Here is a 6,000-nt window from a genome sequence, read left to right as displayed (position 1 = left end):
CCAGAGTGAATTGCTAGCTCAACTGTACAGGCTTTGCAAAGGAGGCTGTGAACTGATTTTGAGACCTTAGCTGACTGTCCTCTCCAGCCTAGGAAAGAGGTTGGAGTGTCTGAGAGGAAGGCTAGAAACACAGAAGGAGGATTTGATGGGTGGACAGTGTGTGGTTCACCCCACTTTCATACAATGCAGAAGAGGCCATGGGCCTGCAGGAGACCTTCTGCCATTGAATGTGTCACTGGAGGTGGAGTTTGGATTGGTACCTGTTTTGTGACTAGAAATCTAAAGGCCAGGATTCTGACTGAAGCTGCCCACAGCAACAGCACAGAGGGTACAATTTGGGGAGTTTACTTCCCTGACAACAGGTCAGAGGTGCATTTTGCCATGAAACAGAAGTGCAGATATCCAAAGGATGAGCTGGGAGTTGACCTGGAGGCTCTTTAAAGGACTTTGCCCCAAAGGGCCACTTTTAAAGTTATCCCAACAGAGAGTATTAAATCCTTGAGAACAGGGGCTTCAGGGGGAGATTCAAATGGCCACCTGATCCCCTCTGAGAGTTGGGTGAGGGACCACCTGAATCAGGGAAGTACAGGTGAGAGATCCTGGGAGAGGGTCGCCAAAGAATCTCAGAGCAGCCCATGGGAGAATTCGGAACACCTGCCGGCCCCAAGAGCACAGAGTGCAAGCACTCAGCAGAAGATTTTCAGCCCCTTAGCCTACCTCCCCTCTAACCCTGCAGAAGTCAGAAGTTGCACCTGGTGGTGGAAGGGGTGTGGAGGTGGAAGGAGGAACTGGAGCAGTAGAGAGAGAAGCTGACCATATCCCCACTTCCTACTGCAGGTTTCCTGCCCACAACGGGCCAACATTTAATGATTCATAGTTTTTATTATTCCTCTGGACTGGACACAATTAACTACCAAGAGCTAAAGTGACTAGAGCACTTTTCATCAGCAGATAATCCATGGTGGCTGCTAGAGGAAACTGTCCCCTCAGGGTGGTTTACAGGGGCAATCATGGGGAAAATAAGTTTGTTTTATGACTAGGCTCTTCAAATTCTACTTTCAATTACACCATGAAAGAGAAGCACATGGGGTGCTGTAAGTACATATGACAGAGGGTTTGACCTGAAAGGAGGAGGTGAGGGGAACACAGACAAGGCCTCGGATAGCGGGGAATCTTAAAGGATTGCAGCAGCAGCAAAGGGGGTGTGAAGAGCAAATAAGGAGGAAGGGTAGGAATTGAGCTCAGGGTGGGCTTTCTGAATTACCCTATGGGGGATGGAATGGTTTGGGGTGACTTTCAGGTAGAGACCATGGTCATACAAAGTGGTACGTGGGCTAAAGTGGAAAGAAGGTAAACCAGAGAGAGAGAACTAAGGAGGCCGGGGGTGGGGGCCACTCACGAGATGTGAACTCTAGCCAAGGTGATGGCAGGGCTGGAGACAGAGAGGAGGGCTATGACTGTAGTCATCAATGAGCAGGGAGAAGCAGATTGGGAAGTCTGCATGAACCACAGAGGAACAGGGCTTCGCAGACATGAGCAAGAGTTGGGAAGACAGGAGATTCAGAGGGCTTGGTGGAAGGGTCTGGGAAAGAGGAAGTGAGTGGGAAACTGGGAGGAGGAGAGGGAGCACCACATTTTGTTGGGATGAGATCATGGTGTGGGGGTTACAACTGTAGGTCAACCAATGAATATAGGAATGTGAGGAGAGACGATTGAGTCCCTCATGGTCTTCTACAGCCTTGCTGCTCAAAGTGTGCTCTGAGGACCAGCAGCATCAACATCACCTGAGAACTTGATGTCAGGCCCACCGTAGACAAATGGGATCAGATTCTGCATCTGACAAGCCACCTAAGTGGTTCTATGCACATGGAGGTTTGACAGCTCTGCTCTAGAGTTTGACAAACAATCCTGGGAGGAGCACTGTGAGGTTACTATTTGTAGCTGGATATTCCTTATTTTTTAGTGCATAGGAGGCTGTTTACTGGCCTCCTGGTGCAACATCTATAGGAAAATTGATTTTAGGATGCATTACAAATAAGCCATTGGGCACATGGCCACTTATAGGCTGCTGTGATGGTTTCAGTTTTTGGTTTATTTTTATTTTATTTATTTATTTATTTATGTTGAGATGGAGTCTTGCTCTGTCACCCAGGCTGGAGGGCAGTGGCATAATCTTAGCTCACTGCAACCTCCGCCTCCCGGGTTCAAGAGATTCTCCCACCTCAGCCTCCTGAGTAACTGAGATTACAGGCACCCACCACCACGCCTGGCTGATTTTTGTATTTTTAGTAGAGACAGGGTTTCACCATGTTGGCCAGGCTGGTCTTGAACTCCTGACCTCATCTTGAACTCCTGACCGCATCGACCTCCCCAAGTGCTGGGATTACAGGCATGTGCCACCACACCCGACCCTGCTGTGATGATTTTAGAGACTGATCTATGGTCAGGTCTGTGGATGCTGTTTGGTGGAGATAATGTAGCTGAGAGAAATAGAAGCCAGTTTCACATATGAACAGAGTAAATGATCAGAGGGAGTAGGCACAGATAAAGCCCCCACGTATCTCCCCATCAGCTTGCCTGCTTCAGGCCTGACATCCCACATCTCCCACTCCTGCAGCCAACTCCATAGGTATTTACTGGATGTGCACCAAAGGCCAGACAGGCACTCTTAAACATCCCCTTCAATTTCCACAGCCTTTGCATAAACCATTTCACACTTTAATTTTTATTCTCATAACTACCTTTTGAAGGTAGAAGGTACTTTCTCTATTTACAGTCCTGGAGGATTTACCCTAAATCACAGAGCTGATTAGTGGCTGAGCTGGGATTTGAATCTAGGTTCTCTGACTTCAGCTGATTTCTGCAGAAAAGGCAGGTTTGTTTATGAAGGGGCTTATTATTTATGTCATAGATATTAGAATATGCTGGGCCACGATGTGTTATAAAGTGTTTGGTTTCCTAATTACATAAGCAATATGATTTAAAATGCAGAAAAAGGCCCTTTCAGTGACAATCTCCTTTCTGGTCCTCTCTGACCCATCTCCTGGGATATCACAAAGCAAGAAGCACCACAGAAAGCAGAGAGGCCCATTTCAGTGGGCTTGTTTGGGACAATGTGCAGAGGCCCTGAGGCCCTTTGTGGAGAGGGAACACTTAGGAAAGCTTGGACATGGCTTTTCTGCTTCCTCACCTGGTGGAGTGGCGGCTTGGCAGCTGCATGGCTGTAAAACACCACCGTCTGGTCACTCTGATTCTAATTGAATACACAACACACTAAACATATTGCTGGCAGGAGTCTTAATTTTAAAAAACAAGAGAAATGTGGGAGGAATGAGCCAGCTTGTTCCATCACTTTCCAACTCTCTGCACCTGTTCTTCCACGTGATTCTCATTGTCCTCCTCGAGGGACTCCTGTGTAGTCAGGGAGACCGGGCTAGGAAAGAAGTGGAGGGAGGCCCAGAGCTTCTTTTGTCTGCATTGTTTGGCAACCTGAGCTCTTCCTTTCTGTTACACAGCTTGAACATGAGAGTTGTTTTTCAAAAGCCAGGGGAAATAGCACTGAAGGGAAGCTGCCACTGTTGATATGGAAGGTACCTCTCCCATCAGCCCTCTAAATGCTTTTAAGAAAAGGTGCCAGCTAGCTCCCATGCGGTATTTGCCTCAGTTGCTTACACAAGTCTACCAGAAATGGAAGGGATGGCTTGGAAATCAAAGTGAAGAAGCCTATTTAAATCTTTATTACTCAGCCCCAGCAGCACCTACCAGAGCACACAGCTTTTTGCTCTAGCAATGGGCTCAGAGTGTCTCACTGGGCTTCCAGCTGTGTTTTGTTTTTATTTTTAAAGGATATGATGTGATGTCCTCAACCAGAGTTGAGGACCCAGTGACAAGGAGAGGCTGTCCTGCCACTGGTCCTAATGTTTAGTCTTTACTTGGCAGAGCACAGGGGCCTATGCTGGGTAAGCCGGTGCCAGCTCTGTGAGCACCATGGTCTGGCAGACAGAGAATTCCAAATCCAGAGAATCTAGATATTGGGTGCTTTTTGTATAATCACCCTGTTTGTGTAGCACTGGCCTCTTAAATCAATTAGGATATTGAATTTCTGAGTTGGCTATTTAAGTACATTGCCAGAAAAACCTCTAAACCAAGCACGGAACTTAACCTGTCATTCTTACACAATCTGAGGCCTTCTGATGATTTTCCCATTAACATAACACATTCCTAAAATTAAGGACATAAGATAAACAGCAGGTCCAAAAAGAATTCCAGGCTGGGGACAGTGACTTATGCTTGTAATCCCAGAGATCTGGGAGGCCAAGGCAGGAGGACGGCTTGAGGCCAGGAGTTTGAGACCAGCCTGGGAAACATAGCAAGACCCCATCTCTACAAAAAATTTTTAAAATTACCCTGCTATACTGATGCATACCTGTAGTCCCAGATACTCAGGCGGCGTAAGCAAGAGGATAGCTTGAACCCAGGAACTAGAGGCTACAGTGAGCTATGAATGTGCCACTGCACTCCGGTATCAGTGATGGAGCAAGACCTCGTTCCTAAATAAATAAATAAAGTCCATAAAAGTTTCTAGGAATGAGGTTTTGATTAAATGAAAAATCATTTAACTTTTTTCCTTAGCTACTTTACCCATTAAGGACTAGAATAAAATTGATTAGAGAAAAATAATAGCACCCATATATTGATCTCTATGTGCCACGCCCTGTGTTAAGCCCTTTCATACATTTCTTATTTAATGCCCACAGCAATGTTGACTTCTCTTCCTGTTAATGGAAATATGGCTTAGATCTACCTAAATTTACAGGAGTCAGTAACCGGTGGGACTGGGAATAAAACTAACATAAGTCTATGTTTAAAGCCCTTAATTGCTGTGCGTCATTTGTAAAAAGATGACTGGAAGGGGTCTTTATTATATTTTATTTTGAGACACAGTCTCATTCTGTCACCCATGCTGGAGTACAATGGCATGATCTCAGCTCACTGCAACCTCTGCCTCCCCAGTTCAAGCAATTCTCCTGCCTCAGCCTCCTGAGCAGCTGGGACTACAGGCATGTGCAACCATGCCCGACTAATTTTTGTATATTTAGTAGAGACAGGGTTTCACCATGTTGGCCAGGATGGTCTCGAACTCCTAATCTCAGCTGATCCGCCCGCCTCAGCATCCCAGAGTGCTGGGATTATCACAGTCATGAGCCACTGCCGCTGGCTGTGGCACTCTGAGATGTACTCTGGGATGCTGAGGCGGGCGGATCAGCTGAGATTAGGAGTTCGAGACCATCCTGGCCAACGTGGTGAAACCCTGTCTCTACTAAATATACAAAAATTAGTTGGGCATGGTTGCACATGCCTGTAGTCCCAGCTGCTCAGGAGGCTGAGGCAGGAGAATTGCTTGAACTGGGGAGGCAGAGGTTGCAGTGAGCCGAGATCATGCCATTATACTCCAGCCTAGGTGACAGAATGAGACTGTGTTTATCTTTATTTTTGAATCTTGCATTTTCTACAGCACTTTGGGTAATTTTCAAAGTATTTTGTGAACAGTATCTTTTTTCGAATGTCTTAATAATTCTGTGAATAAGGCCTAGAAGGCCTTTTTACCATTTTGCAGATAAGGAAACTAAGGCCCAGACAGGTTAAATGATTGACCAAGTTTCCAGAACTAGTAAATATTGGAACACCAATAAAAACGTACGTCTTCTGACTCCTCTTCCAGTGTGAGATCCGTTCCTCTCACCACCTCTCCATATAAGCAAAGAACCATGGGCTGAAAGAGACCTGAGTGATCATGAAGTCAACAGATCTCATTTTTAATTTTCAGAAACTAAGATCCAGAATGGGGGCGTTCCTTGACCAAGGTCACCCAACTAACCAATAACAGAACTGGCCCCAGAAATTAGACTCTCAATATTTGCCACTCTTTCAAAAAAAAGAAGAAGAAATTTGCAAGCAAAATCATCATCATTAAAAATCATTTAAGGGAAATATTTTGCC

This window comes from Chlorocebus sabaeus, chromosome 20 (genome assembly GCF_047675955.1).
Source record: "Chlorocebus sabaeus isolate Y175 chromosome 20, mChlSab1.0.hap1, whole genome shotgun sequence".
Taxonomy (NCBI): domain Eukaryota; kingdom Metazoa; phylum Chordata; class Mammalia; order Primates; family Cercopithecidae; genus Chlorocebus; species Chlorocebus sabaeus.
This window is presented reverse-complemented; position numbering follows the sequence as displayed.